We start from the raw sequence: 16,482 nt of genomic DNA, 5'->3' as shown, positions 1-16,482 counted from the left end.
GATAGATCAGTGACCAAGGCCCTGGCTGGTTTAACCACATTAGCTCACGAATTGGCAGAGAACTCTGGTGTAGATAATGCTCTAACAAATTGGTTTGATAGTTGTTATGGGATTTTTATGAATAATGACTAAATTATGTATACATTTAACTTAGAACTATAACTAAACAGAATACTACTCTGTTACTGTATGAATGTATGAATCTTATTATAATCACAATACTGAATATAATGTGTGTAGTTTTAGTCAAGAATTAGAACAAGGACTTTCCGTTCCTTTTTAGAAACGAATGGAGCTATCGTCAGACCGGCTGGAATACTGTGTTCCTTACAGGACATTCTGTCTCTACCCAGGGAGGGGAGAGACCTTGGGTTTGTAGTAGATTGTTTAACAGGTGGCAGACAATGTGAGAAGGCTTGTGAACTATATTGGCATATTATCTGAGAGGAGGAGGGACATTTATGACGAAATGTGGAGGTATATAGACCAATGTACCGGAAATGATAGGGAGAAAGTTCCCGTGAATAAACATTTGACTATTGCTGCTGGGCCTCCGCCTGATTCATTTCCACCAGTTTCCTACAAATTCTGGGTTTCAGGCTGAGAGTAATATATTTACATTGGGTTATGAACATTGAGAACAAAATTCTCCTGACAATAGTGTGTTTGGGAAATGGAAAAATGTCATAATCACTGTGTTGTGGGCAACTTTCGTATGAGTGTCTTGGTTCTGTGTGGATGTTGTTTGGTCCTCTGTGTGAAAGGTTTGCTTACCAGGACTCTGGAGAGGTCAATGATTCAACAGATGGTGAGGTACGGACCGATTTCGAGCTCCGGCCTGTGTGATGATGAATACGGGCCTACAGGCCTAGGAGATGGCTCCGTTTCTTTTAACTACGAGGAGCCAATGTTGCATGAGACTATTTGTTGAGGGTTAAGACTGTTTTTTGTGAAGATTGTAATAAAAACCCTAACAAGAAGTGTTAGGATACCTAATGTAGGCCTATAACAGTCTTTGGTGGATAAGGAATGAAAATAAACATATTGGTTTTGTGAGATTGATTTTGAGTGACATTGACAATATTAATAAAAATAGATGTGTAATTTTTTGGAGTTAATTTTTAGGCAATAATTAACAGTATTCCACCCTGTCACTGTATAACATATGGAAATGTGTTTGGATCATAGCAGACAAGGAACCATGGCAGACAACTTTTGAACACTGTGAATCTGATAACAGGAAAGGAGGGATCCCCACCCAGAGAGGGGAGAAACCGTTGGGCTTGCAATAGATTGTGTAACATATGGCAGGATACGATAAGCAATGTATTGGTCTGGATTATTCTTGTACACAATTGATGTATCAGTGTGTATTATTTAGTCATTAAGGGTGGATTGTTAGTTGGATTTATCTGTTAATTGAATGATTAGAATATTTCCACCCTGAAACATGTAATTGTATGGAATGGATTAGAATGTATAAAATCATAATTAATAAGTCTGAGCTCGGTGCCGACCTGACTAGAGATTTGGGAGAGAACGGGGAGTGCGTCTCAAGGCCAAGGTCTCCCTAATCTCTATCGGCTGGTTGGTGTGAATGTGTGTGCGTAGCAGGACATTGTGTGCTAATGTTAGCGTGAATGTGTGTGCGTGAGAAGTCAGTATAAAATGAATTGATTTGTATTCTTGACTTTAGAACATTCCCGTGAATAAACCTTTTTGACTAGTTTAGCTGGGCCTCCGTCTGTTTCATTCGACCAGTATCTTACAAATTCTAGGTCGCTGACTGAGTAGTATAATTGAATTGGGTTATGAACATTGAGAACATAATTCTCTTGACATTATTCTACCTTTATGTCAACAAGGAACACAGACTGAGACCAAGGTCTCTTTTACAGCTGGGCCCTGCATATACATGTTTACACATACAGTTTAGGTACAATGATTAAGAAACTACACAAGACAAACAAAAAGATCACAGATAACACAAAAATACAGCAGCAGATTTTTACATTTACACACAGGATATTCTACTAACAGGTTATTCCCCTAACAGGTTATTCCCCAAACAGGTTATTCCCCTAACAGGTTATTCTACTAACAGGTTATTCCCCTAACAGGTTATTCCCCTAACAGGTTATTCCCCTAACAGGTTATTCCCCTAACAGGTTATTCTACTAACAGGTTATTCCCCTAACAGGTTATTCCCCTAACAGGTTATTCCCCTAACAGGTTATTCTACTAACAGGTTATTCTACTAACAGGTTATTCTACTAACAGGTTATTATACTAACAGGTTATTCTACTAACAGGTTATTCTACTAACAGGTTATTCTACTAACAGGTTATTCTACTAACAGGTTATTCTACTAACAGGTTATTATACTAACAGGTTATTCTACTAACAGGTTATTATACTAACAGGTTATTCCCCTAACAGGTTATTCTACTAACAGGTTATTCCCCTAACAGGTTATTCCCCTAACAGGTTATTCTACTAACAGGTTATTCTACTAACAGGTTATTCCCCTAACAGGTTATTCCCCTAACAGGTTATTCCCCTAACAGGTTATTCTACTAACAGGTTATTCCCCTAACAGGTTATTCCCCTAACAGGTTATTCTACTAACAGGTTATTCCCCTAACAGGTTATTCCCCTAACAGGTTATTCTACTAACAGGTTATTCCCCTAACAGGTTATTATACTAACAGGTTATTCCCCTAACAGGTTATTCTACTAACAGGTTATTCCCCTAACAGGTTATTCCCCTAACAGGTTATTCTACTAACAGGTTATTCTACTAACAGGTTATTCCCCTAACAGGTTATTATACTAACAGGTTATTCCCCTAACAGGTTATTCTACTAACAGGTTATTCCCCTAACAGGTTATTCTACTAACAGGTTATTCCCCTAACAGGTTATTCTACTAACAGGTTATTCTACTAACAGGTTATTCTACTAACAGGTTATTCCCCTAACAGGTTATTCTACTAACAGGTTATTCCCCTAACAGGTTATTCTACTAACAGGTTATTCTACTAACAGGTTATTCCCCTAACAGGTTATTATACTAACAGGTTATTCCCCTAACAGGTTATTCTACTAACAGGTTATTCCCCTAACAGGTCATTCCCCTAACAGGTTATTCTACTAACAGGTTATTCCCCTAACAGGTTATTCTACTAACAGGTTATTCCCCTAACAGGTTATTCTACTAACAGGTTATTCTACTAACAGGTTATTCTACTAACAGGTTATTCCCCTAACAGGTTATTCTACTAACAGGTTATTCCCCTAACAGGTTATTCTACTAACAGGTTATTCTACTAACAGGTTATTCCCCTAACAGGTTATTCCCCTAACAGGTTATTCTACTAACAGGTTATTCTACTAACAGGTTATTCTACTAACAGGTTATTCCCCTAACAGGTTATTCTACTAACAGGTTATTCCCCTAACAGGTTATTCCCCTAACAGGTTATTCTACTAACAGGTTATTCTACTAACAGGTTATTCCCCTAACAGGTTATTCTACTAACAGGTTATTCCCCTAACAGGTTATTCCCCTAACAGGTTATTCCCCTAACAGGTTATTCCACTAACAGGTTATTCCCCTAACAGGTTATTCCCCTAACAGGTTATTCCCCTAACAGGTTATTCTACTAACAGGTTATTCCCCTAACAGGTTATTCTACTAACAGGTTATTCTACTAACAGGTTATTCTACTAACAGGTTATTCCCCTAACAGGTTATTCTACTAACAGGTTATTCCCCTAACAGGTTATTCTACTAACAGGTTATTCTACTAACAGGTTATTCCCCTAACAGGTTATTATACTAACAGGTTATTCCCCTAACAGGTTATTCTACTAACAGGTTATTCCCCTAACAGGTCATTCCCCTAACAGGTTATTCTACTAACAGGTTATTCCCCTAACAGGTTATTCTACTAACAGGTTATTCCCCTAACAGGTTATTCTACTAACAGGTTATTCTACTAACAGGTTATTCTACTAACAGGTTATTCTACTAACAGGTTATTCCCCTAACAGGTTATTCTACTAACAGGTTATTCCCCTAACAGGTTATTCTACTAACAGGTTATTCTACTAACAGGTTATTCCCCTAACAGGTTATTCCCCTAACAGGTTATTCTACTAACAGGTTATTCTACTAACAGGTTATTCTACTAACAGGTTATTCCCCTAACAGGTTATTCTACTAACAGGTTATTCCCCTAACAGGTTATTCCCCTAACAGGTTATTCTACTAACAGGTTATTCTACTAACAGGTTATTCCCCTAACAGGTTATTCTACTAACAGGTTATTCCCCTAACAGGTTATTCCCCTAACAGGTTATTCCCCTAACAGGTTATTCCACTAACAGGTTATTCCCCTAACAGGTTATTCCCCTAACAGGTTATTCCCCTAACAGGTTATTCTACTAACAGGTTATTCCCCTAACAGGTTATTCCCCTAACAGGTTATTCTACTAACAGGTTATTCCCCTAACAGGTTATTCCCCTAACAGGTTATTCCCCTAACAGGTTATTCCCCTAACAGGTTATTCCCCTAACAGCACAATAACTTGCATTACCCGAAACAGTTACAAGCAATACAAAAATAAAAGTGCTCCAATAAATATTTAAAATGGTCAACAGAGGGACAAGAGTCTCAAGTTTAAGTTTAGTCTGCAGGCTATTCCATAGGCAAGGAGCGTAACAGGAAAAGGCAGCCATACCCAACTCTGTGGAAATGGCATGAGCCTCAAGTGTAATCCATGCTTGAGACCTGGTATGTGAATGTCACAAGCTCTAGCCTTCAAATACAATCAATAGCAGATTGCATTAATCCAGACCTTAAAACCAGTCTCAGCCTGTGCAGTCTGTGTATTTTGCTATCTTGAAGTCTCACCGGCTTTATTAAGACCTGAAAACATCCCAAATGCTTTATTAAGCCCTGAAAACAACCCCAAGCTTATTTTCTTAATGGGAAGCTAATGAGTACATTCCATGCCTTAAGTCAATATACTTTCATGGATTTAATCTTGTTTTCAGACCAAATGTCTTGACTGCATAGAGGATTTCTGTGGAGCTTTACATTCTTGCAGATGATTATTTTCTCATATCCTTGGTCCTCCCTGACAGCTCTCAGGTAGTTCTGCTGCGTTGTGTTGTGTAACCGTGTCCTGGTTAATCTACATTTTTCAGGTATTCTGGTAAACTGTGGGACAACTTTCTTTTGTGTTTTTCTGATTGCCTACAGCAAGTACTCCCAAACTAGCCGTCGGGGGTACGCCAAGTAAAAATGTGATTAGCATTTTTTCTTTTTTTTTCTTCACATTTCCAAACAGTCCATTTATATTTTCCAAAGGGCTATACATTTGGATGAGTTTTTTTGCTCGCCTGAGTAGCCCCGTTTCACTGCCAAAATTCAAATGAAACCATCTAGTGTTCAGCGAATAACAACACAATGTCAAATACAGGTAGCCTAGTCAAATAATTAACATCCAATGACATTAACCGTCACTCTCTTGCGGGAATTCAACTATGTGCCCAAACATACAGTTGATGTCGTAAGTTCACATACACTTAGGTTGGAGTCATTAAAACTCGTTTTTCAACCAATCCACACATTTCTTCTTAACAAACTATAGTTTTGACAAGTCGGTTAGGAAATCTACTTTGTGCACGACACAAGTAATTTTTCAACAATTGTTAACAGGCAGATTATTTCACTTATAATTCATTGGATCACAATTCCAGTGGGTCAGACGTTTACATACACTAAGTTGACTGTGCCTTTAAACAGCTTGGAAAATTCCAGAAAATGATGTCATGGCTTTAGAAGCTTCTGATAGGCTAATTGACATAATTTGAGTCAATTGGAGGTGTACCTGTGGATGTATTTCAAGGCCTACCTTCAAACTCAGTGCCTCTTTGCTTGACATTATGGGAAAATCAAAAGAAATCAGCCAAGACCTCAGAAAAAAAAATTGTAGACCTCCACAAGTCTGGTTCATCCTTGGGAGCAATTTACAAATGCCTGAAGGTACCACGTTCACATGTACAAACAATACTACGCAAGTATAAACACCATGGGACCACACAGCCATCATACCACTCAGGAAGGAGATGTGTTCTGTCTCCTAGAGATGAACATACTTTGGTGCGAGAAGGGCAAATCAATCCCAGAACAACAGCAAAGGACCTTGTGAAGATACTTTAGGAAACAGGTACAAAAGTATCTATAGCCACAGTAAAACAAGTCCTATATTGACATAACCTGAAAGGCCGCTCAGCAAGGAAGAAGCCACTGCTCCATAACAGTGTTAGAGACCTATATCCATCCTGCCCTGCCTATCTAAGGTCTTTGAAAGCCAAGTCAACAAACAGATCATTGACCATCTCGAATCCCACCGTACCTTCTCCGCTGTGCAATCTGGTTTCCGAGCCGGTCATGGGTGCACCTCAGCCACGCTCAAGGTACTAAACGATATCATAACCGCCATCGATAAAAGACAGTACTGTGCAGCCGTCTTCATCGACCTGGCCAAGGCTTTCGACTCTGTCAATCACCATATTCTTATCGGCAGACACAGTAGCCTCGGTTTTTCTAATGACTGCCTTGCCTGGTTCTCCAACTGCTTTGCAGACAGAGACTGCCGGTCCTCTGGCAGTCTCTATGGGGGTGCCACAGGGTTCAATTCTCGGGCCGACTCTTTTCTCTGTATTTATCAATGATGTTGCTTTCTTTTTCGCAACAAAGCCTCCTTCACTCACACCGCCAAACTTACCCTAGTAAAACTGACTATCCTACCGATCCTCGACTTCGGCGATGTCATCTACAAAATGGCTTCCAATACGCAAACTGCATCCAATCCGCTTTGTTACTAAAGCACCTTATACCACCCACCATTGCGACCTGTATGCTCTAGTCGGCTGGCCCTCGCTACATATGTATCTCACCGACCATCCCTAAAGCCAATACCTCATTTGGCCGCCTTTCCTTCCAGTTCTCTGCTGCCTGTGACTGGAACGAATTGCAAAAATCATCTACAAGTCTACAAGTCATCTACAAGTCCATGCTAGGTAAAGCTCCACCTTATCTCAGTTCACTGGTCACGATGGCAACACCCACCCGTAGCACACGCTCCAGCAGGTGTATCTCACCGACCATCCCTAAAGCCAATACCTCATTTGGCCGCCTTTCCTTCCAGTTCTCTGCTGCCTGTGACTGGAACGAATTGCAAAAATCATTGAAGTTGGAGACTTATCTCCCTCACCAACTTTAAACATCTGCTATCTGAGCAGCTAACCGATCGCTGCAGCTGTACATAGTCCATCGGTAAATAGCCCACCCAATTTACCTACCTCATCCCCATACTGTTTTTATTTATTTACTTTTCTGCTCTTTTGCACACCTGCACATGACCATCTGATCATTTATCACTCCAGTGCTAAATTGTAATTATTCACCTACCTCCTCATGCCTTTTGCACACAATGTATATAGACTCTTTATTTCTTATTTTTTCTTATTTTCTACTGTGTTATTGACTTGTTTATTGTTTACTTCATGTGTAACTCTGTGCTGCTGTCTGTTCACACTGCTATGCTTTATCTTGGCCAGGTCGCAGTTGTAAATGAGAACTTGTTCTCAACTAGCCTACCTGGTTAAATAAAGGTGGAATAAAAACAGCCATTAAAAAGCCAGACTACGGTTTGCAACTGCACATGGGGACAAAGATCATACTTTTTGGAGAAATGTCCTCTAGTCTGATGAAACAAAAATAGAACTGTTTGGCCATAATGGCCATCGTTATGTTTGGAGGAAAAAGGGTGAGGCTTGCAAGCCAAAGAACACCATCCCAACCGGTAAGCATGGAGGTGGCAGCATCATGTTGTGGGGGTGCTCTGCTGCAGGAGGGACTGGTGCTCTTCACAAAATAGATGGCATCTTGAGGAAGGAAAATTATATGGATATATTGAAGCAACATCTCAAGACATCAGTCAGGAAGTTAAAGCTTGGTCGCAAATAGGTCTTCCAAATGGACAATGACCCCAAGCATACTTCCAAAGTTGTGGCAAAATGGCTTAAGGACAACAAAGTCAAGGTATTGGAGTGGCCATCACAAAGACCCGACCTCATTCCTATTGAAAATTTGTGGGCAGAACTGAAAAAGCATGTGCGAGCAAGGAGGTCTACAAACCTGACTCAGTTACACCAGCCCTGTCTGGAGGAATGGGCCAAAATTCACCCAACTTATTGTGAGAAGCTTGTGGAAGGCTATCCGAAACGTTTGATCCAATTTAAACAATTTAAAGGCAATGCTACCAAATACTAATTGTGTGCATGTAAACTTCTGACCCACTGGGAATGTGATGAAAGAAATAAAAGCTGAAATAAATCAATCTCTCTACTATTATTCTGACATTTCACATTCTTAAAATAAAGTGGTGATCCTAACTTACTTAAGACAGGGAATTTTTGCTAGGATTAAATGTCAGGAATTGTGAAAAACTGAGTTTAAATGTATTTGGCTAAGGTGTATGTAAACTTCCGACTTCAACTGTATATCCTAGTCTACTTCTTTCAGGTAATACATTGTATGCAGTAGGCCTACTAGCCTTTAGTTCATGAATGATGGGTTATGCATAAGCTTCTAACTTATAGCTTTTGTCTCTTGCGTATTACACACCTGCACTCTGCTGGCCTCTCTCCTTAAAAAAAACTCCTTAGCTCTTGGAGTCCCAGGAAAAGCTAGATGAGATTAGCTTGCTGGGAATTTTTTTTTTTATTGTTTCTTATACTAATAGACTATTGGACGAGTGATCCAATCTCTTGATTGCTGACTGTTACATACATTAGCCAATAGAAGTCACAGGGAGTTTGAAAGACTCGTTTGACCATAGCAGTTATTTAATCCTATAACTGTTCAATCTTCGTTAAGATCATTTTGGGCTGTTTTGGGCTTGGGATTAAAAAAAGTCTTTAATGTAGGGCTCATAAAATATCTTTAATGTAGGGCTCATAAAAAGTCTTTAATGTATGGCTCATCAGGCTCAGGTAGCATCAGGGTTGAATTTTCATGCCAATCATTGCTCTAATCAAATCCAGGCATTTACAGTGCCTTTCGAAAGTATTCGGCCCCCTTGAACTTTGCGACCTTTTGCCACATTTCAGGCTTCAAACATAAAGATATAAAACTGTATTTTTTGTGAAGAATCAACAACAAGTGGGACACAATCATGAAGTGGAACGACATTTATTGGATATTTCAAACTTTTTTAACAAATCAAAAACTGAAAAATTGGGTGTGCAAAATTATTCAGCCCCCTTAAGTTAATACTTTGTAGCGCCACCTTTTGCTGCGATTACAGCTGTAAGTCGCTTGGGGTATGTCTCTATCAGTTTTGCACATCGAGAGACTGACATTTTTTCCCATTCCTCCTTGCAAAACAGCTCGAGCTCAGTGAGGTTGGATGGAGAGCATTTGTGAACAGCAGTTTTCAGTTCTTTCCACAGATTCTCGATTGGATTCAGGTCTGGACTTTGACTTGGCCATTCTAACACCTGGATATGTTTATTTTTGAACCATTCCATTGTAGATTTTGCTTTATGTTTTGGATCATTGTCTTGTTGGAAGACAAATCTCCCGTCCCAGTCTCAGGTCTTTTGCAGACTACATCAGGTTTTCTTCCAGAATGGTCCTGTATTTGGCTCCATCCATCTTCCCATCAATTTTAACCATCTTCCCTGTCCCTGCTGAAGAAAAGCAGGCCCAAACCATGATGCTGCCACCACCATGTTTGACAGTGGGGATGGTGTGTTTAGCTGTGTTGCTTTTACGCCAAACATAACGTTTTGCATTGTTGCCAAAAAGTTCAATTTTGGTTTCATTTGACCAGAGCACCTTCTTCCACATGTTTGGTGTGTCTCCCAGGTGGCTTGTGGCAAACTTTAAACAACACTTTTTATGGATATCTTTAAGAAATGGCTTTCTTCTTGCCACTCTTCCATAAAGGCCAGATTTGTGCAATATACGACTGATTGTTGTCCTATGGACAGAGTCTCCCACCTCAGCTGTAGATCTCTGCAGTTCATCCAGAGTGATCATGGGCCTCTTGGCTGCATCTCTGATCAGTCTTCTCCTTGTATGAGCTGAAAGTTTAGAGGGGCGGCCAGGTCTTGGTAGATTTGCAGTGGTCTGATACTCCTTCCATTTCAATATTATCGCTTGCGCAGTGCTCCTTGGGATGTTTAAAGCTTGGGAAATCTTTTTGTATCCAAATCCGGCTTTAAACTTCTTCACAACAGTATCTCGGACCTGCCTGGTGTGTTCCTTGTTCTTCATGATGCTCTCTGCGCTTTTAACGGAACTCTGAGACTATCACAGTGCAGGTGCATTTATACGGAGACTTGATTACACACAGGTGGATTGTATTTATCATCATTAGTCATTTAGGTCAACATTGGATCATTCAGAGATCCTCATTGAACTTCTGGAGAGAGTTTGCTGCACTGAAAGTAAAGGGGCTGAATAATTTTGCACGCCCAATTTTTCAGTTTTTAATTTGTTAAAAAAGTTTGAAATATCCAATGAATGTCGTTCCACTTCATGATTGTGTCCCACTTGTTGTTGATTCTTCACAAAAAAATACAGTTTTATATCTTTATGTTTGAAGCCTGAAATGTGGCAAAAGGTCGCAAAGTTCAAGGGGGCCGAATACTTTCGCAAGGCACTGTAACAGCACGATTTGCCAAGACAGGATCCTCTGAGCGCAGCCATATACAGAAATCAGGCTTACAATGATGTCAATAAACAACATTTGAGAGTGTGCTGACCCTGGTGCTAGAGGGGGTACGCAGATGGAGGTTGAACGTTTGAAGGGGTACGGGACTATAAAAAGTTGGGAACAACTGGCCTACAGTATATGATGCACTTCCTTCTCAATTTCCATCTCGAGGTATGACTTTTCTTTCGATCAGATTGGACCTGAGAGACCCAAACCAGCACATATCAGTGGTAAATATGAGATTACGTACTTTGGAACCATTCGATACAGCTTTGATCTTACAGATGTCCTCCATCCATCAAAATGTGTCTTCTGATTTATGGGAGCTGTCCCAAAAAGCTCCACACAGCAATGAAACAACATTATTGTACTGGCTGCCAAATTGCAGCTTGACATTACTGTGCAAGTTACATCTCGTCGGAGCTCCTGCTTTAAAGTCACAGCCTCTAAATATTGGCTCTGAGCAGCCGGATCAGAGCTGGTGGAGTATTGTTTATTTGGGAGCTGTGGGGGCTTGGGATGGACTCTGGGGGTGAGAGCGGGCACAGAGTTGACTTAACAGCCTTGCTAATACTCTGCTGTTGTGCTGTGCTGCACATGGAAAGGGTGACTTAGTAGGACTCTAGCTTACTGCACCCTGATGTTAATGTGCCATGAGTTCCAGGGATGCCTGTTGGGCTTCTTTGGAACTCCTTATACCTGCAGAGTTTCAAACCCAAAGTGTGATCTTTTGCACCAATAAGTATTCTGTCTCTGGCAGGGATCAGATCAAATCAAATTGTATTTGTCACATGCGCCAAATATAATATAACCTTACAGTGAAATGCTTACTTACAAGCCCTTAACCAACAATGCAGTTAAGAAAATACCTTAAAAAAGTAATGTCACGTTCGTCGTAGTGAGAAGACCAAGGCGCAGCGTAAGATGAATACATACTTTTAATGAAGACGAAGAACACTTAACAAACTATACAAAACAACAACCCAAACATGACGCTATAATACTAGTGCAGACATAGACAATAACCCGCAAAATACCCAAAGAAGATGGCTGCCTAAATATGGTTCCCAATTAGAGACAACGATAAACAGCTGCCTCTAATTGAGAACCAATCTAGGCAACCATAGACATACATAAACACCTAGATAGTAAACGAGCCCATAAACCTACAACAACCCCTAGACAGTACAAAAAACACATACATCACCCATGTCACACCCTGACCTAACCAAAACAATAAAGAAAACAAAGAATACTAAGGTCAGGGCGTGACAAGTAAGAAATAAAAGTAACAAATAATTAAAAAGCAGCAGGAAAATAACAATAGCGAGGCTATATACAGGGGGGTACCGGAACAGAGTCAATGTGCGGGGGCACCGGTTAGTCAAATCAAATCAAATTTATTTATATAGCCCTTCTTACATCAGCTGATATCTCAAAGTGCTGTACAGAAACCCAGCCTAAAACCCCAAACAGCAAGCAATGCAGGTGTAGAAGCACGGTGGCTAGGAAAAACTCCCTAGAAAGGCCAAAACCTTGGAAGAAACCTAGAGAGGAACCGGGCTATGTTGGGTGGCCAGTCCTCAACTGGCTGTGCCGAGTGGAGATTATAACAGAACATGGCCAAGATGTTCAAATGTTCATAAATGACCAGCATGGTCAAATAATAATAATCACAGTAGCTGTCGAGGGTGCAACAAGTCAGCACCTCAGGAGTAAATGTCAGTTGGCTTTTCATAGCCATTAAGAGTATATCTACCACTCCTTTTGTCTCTAGAGAATTGAAAACAGCAGGTCTGGGACAGGTAGCACGTCCGGTGAACAGGTCAGGGTTCCACCGGACGTGCTAACTGTCCCAGACCTGCTGTTTTCAACTTTCTAGAGACAGCAGGAGAGTTGGAGAGCGGTATAGATACTCTTAATGATCGAGGTAATATGTACATGTAGTTAGAGTTATTAAAGGAAATGCGGCTCAGAAATTATAGACCCTGTAATAACCCCTTGGCCACAATGATTTAATTGAGTAAAAGCCACCTGAGGTTGCAAAACTATATGGTTAAATGGTTAAAAGTAATGTGTGTTATGACACTGTATAATGTAATATAAAATGGTAATGCTATGATTTTGGAATTATGATTTGTGAGTTATGATTATGTAACAACAAAGTTATTAAGGACATGTCTGAAAAATGACCTTCCCATTGGCACAGAGCAAGTAACATTAAAGACATTAGACCTTCGTGAGACAGGTTAGTTTTACCCTACTGATGATGTGTTGTTGCAATAGTTGATGCAATCCTTTATGTTATTAAGGATGTTGCAGGTGAACATTTCTAAATGAGCAGCTTAATTAAAAGATAGTTTAGACCCATACTGTCCTGAAAGTGGCAGGACCCTTTTCCTCAGAACTGCTGCCACCACACAGCTGAGAATGCAATCTCACTCCAGATGACTATAAGCAATTGCTTATCTGAGCACAGAAGCACATTGTAAAAGAGAGAGTGCGTTTACAGTTGTGCTGCTATGTTATGATATGTCTATTCTATAGGGGATATTTTGAGAAGTCTCTCATGCCCCCCCCCCCCCCCCCCCCCCCCCCTCCATCCTACAGCTGACCAAACATTATGCGTCTCTTTCTCTCTCTCTTTCTTTCTCTCTCTCTCTCACACACACACAAAATGTGAAATCATAAAATATAGGCTTACTAATGTTGCAAGGTCATATAGCAGTTACACACATATCAAAGAACATGTTGGCCCTGCTCGCATGTAACATAGGCTAATCGAACACCTCGCATCATGCACACGCATGGCATGACATATTTCACCTGTCATTTCGAGGTAGCGCAGTGCGATGTTGTGACCATTCGACCTTCAGCTATAAAAGAGTTGGTGTTTGTGATCTACTCTGTGTAGTATGCATGCACGGTGTTTGGTAAACGCGTTTGTTAAAATAATTTAATCCCAAAACCTGTGCATCAACATCATTAGAAATTTCGCTGACGAACGCTTGGCTACATCATGACGATTCGACTCATATCGTCTCCCCAATAAAAGCTTTTGCCATGTGCAGACTGTTGTCTCATGTAAATAATGGTATTTCCATAGTTAGCTATAGGAGTAAAACGATGTACTTACATGATCAGAAGTGGTGTGATGCTGTCACATTAAAATGCGCTCCATTTCTGCCACATAAAGTTGGTGGGGTGTTCTCCTATCTTCCCAACAGATTCGTTACAGTTGCCTACTAATTTGACGACAAAACTTGTAAACTGGGCTGCATTCATTCCGAAAGCAGTGGAGTTGGTGGTGACACATGCAAATTAGCATTAGGGGACACGGCTGCTCCAAATTCCTTGAAGCAGAGCACCTCTTACTAGGAATTCTTACAAATCCAGGATTTAAATATTTTACTATAAGAATTTGGGTCATAACATATAGTGGACTTTGATTAGCTTTTAATGGAAAGTTTATAATGGAAAGTTTATATTGGAAGTTTTATTATAGCCCCTATATTACACTGATGTGGCATTTATTCATGAGCACTATGAACACTATTAATTCTAATGATAAACATCCTAATATGGGGAAAACAAAGCCAGAGCACACTAAACATTGGATGGAAATACCCCTGTGGATACAATGTAGCAAGTTGTAACAAATTAAAATATTAATTCCCTGCAAAGATAAAGTGAATGAGTCAACTGTAGGAGTCACAACCATGTTATCTATTTGATGTAGCATAATGGATTGTGACTCAATGTTTCAATTTGCCTCAATTTTAATTTCACTCTCCATTACTACCATGACTCAGCACCTCCCAAACAGGAAGCCACATAACACACTAACAGTGGGGGAGACACTGTGGCGTGTATACATTGAAATGTGCTCTGACTCACAAATGCCTGCCATAAATATCCACTTGAGGCTTTTTTGGTGGCCCTATTTATTTCCTTCTCCTATACAACTGTGCTAGTTCACCAAGAATCCCACCTCAGACTGCAACAGCGTCACGTGTTGTCCTGTTTTTAATAGCAGTCACTCAGCCAGCCCTGACAGTAGTGATATCTAGGGTAGCAGGTGTGACTTCCTCTAATCATATACAGTGCATTCAGAAAGTATTTAGACCCCTTGACATTTTAGACATATTGTTATGTTACAGCCTAAATAGTTTGTTTTCCATCCATCTACACACAATACCCCATAATAACAAAGCAAAATCAGGTTTTTAGAAATGTTTGCAAATGTATTCAAATATATACACTACCGTTCAAAAGTTTGGGGTCACTTAGAAATGTCCTTGTTTTTGAAAGAAAAGCACATTTTTGGTCCTTAAAATAACATCAAATTGATCGGAAATGCAGTGTAGACATTGTTAATGTTGTAAATGACTATTGTAGCTGGAAACAGTTGATTTTTAATGGAATATCTACATAGGCGTACAGAGGCCCATTATCAGCAACCATCACTCCTGTTAGCTAATCCAAGGCTAATTGATCATTAGAAAACCCCTTTGCAATTATGTTAGCACAGCTGAAAATAAAACTGGCCTTCGTAGACTAGATGAGTATCTGGAGCATCAGCATTTGTGGGTTTGATTACAGGCTCAAAATGGCCAGAAACAAAGACCTTTCTTCTGAAACTTGTCAGTCTACTCCTGTTCTGAGACATTAAGGCTATTCCATGTGAGAAATTGCCAAGAAACTGAAGATCTCGTACAACACTGTGTACTACTCCCTTCACAGAACAGTGCAAACTGGCCCTAACCAGAATAGAAAGAGGAGTGGGAGGCCCCAGTGCACAACTGAGCAAGAGGACAAGTACATTAGAGTGTCTAGTTTGAGAAACATACAGTGCCTTGCAAAAGTATTCGGCCCCCTTGAACTTTGCGACCTTTTGCCACATTTCAGGCTTCAAACATAAAGATATAAAACTGTATTTTTTTGTGAAGAATCAACAACAAGTGGGACACAATCATGAAGTGGAACGACATTTATTGGATATTTCAAACTTTTTTAACAAATCAAAAACTGAAAAATTGGGCGTGCAAAATTATTCAGCCCCTTTACTTTCAGTGCAGCAAACTCTCTCCAGAAGTTCAGTGAGGATCTCTGAATGATCCAATGTTGACCTAAATGACTAATGATGATAAATACAATCCACCTGTGTGTAATCAAGTCTCCGTATAAATGCACCTGCACTGTGATAGTCTCAGAGGTCCGTTAAAAGCGCAGAGAGCATCATGAAGAACAAGGAACACACCAGGCAGGTCCAAGATACTGTTGTGAAGAGGTTTAAAGCCGGATTTGGATACAAAAAGATTTCCCAAGCTTTAAACATCCCAAGGAGCACTGTGCAAGCGATAATATTGAAATGGAAGGAGTATCAGACCACTGCAAATCTACCAAGACCTGGCCGTCCCTCTAAACTTTCAGCTCATACAAGGAGAAGACTGATCAGAGATGCAGCCAAGAGGCCCATGATCTCTCTGGATGAACTGCAGAGATCTACAGCTGAGGTGGGAGACTCTGTCCATAGGACAACAATCAGTCGTATATTGCACAAATCTGGCCTTTATGGAAGAGTGGCAAGAAAGCCATTTCTTAAAGATATCCATAAAAAGTGTCGTTTAAAGTTTGCCACAAGCCACCTGGGAGACACACCAAACATGTGGAAGAAGG

At 40.2% G+C, this 16,482-nt stretch overlaps 1 protein-coding gene across 1 annotated transcript in view; it reads right to left on the bottom strand.

Annotated features, from left to right (window-relative positions):
* The window catches only part of slc29a1a (solute carrier family 29 member 1a), a 77,444-nt gene extending 63,344 nt beyond the window's left edge, over positions 1–14,100 (bottom strand). The window contains exon 1 of the mRNA XM_036986434.1: positions 13,940–14,100. The gene's annotated coding sequence lies outside the window, so the exon portion shown is untranslated. The remainder of the gene's footprint in view (positions 1–13,939) is intronic.
* Positions 14,101–16,482: the final 2,382 nt, after the last annotated feature.

This window comes from Oncorhynchus mykiss, chromosome 1 (assembly GCF_013265735.2).
Source record: "Oncorhynchus mykiss isolate Arlee chromosome 1, USDA_OmykA_1.1, whole genome shotgun sequence".
NCBI lineage: Eukaryota > Metazoa > Chordata > Actinopteri > Salmoniformes > Salmonidae > Oncorhynchus > Oncorhynchus mykiss.
Note: the sequence above shows the minus strand (reverse complement) of the source record. Positions and strands in the feature narration are given on the sequence as shown.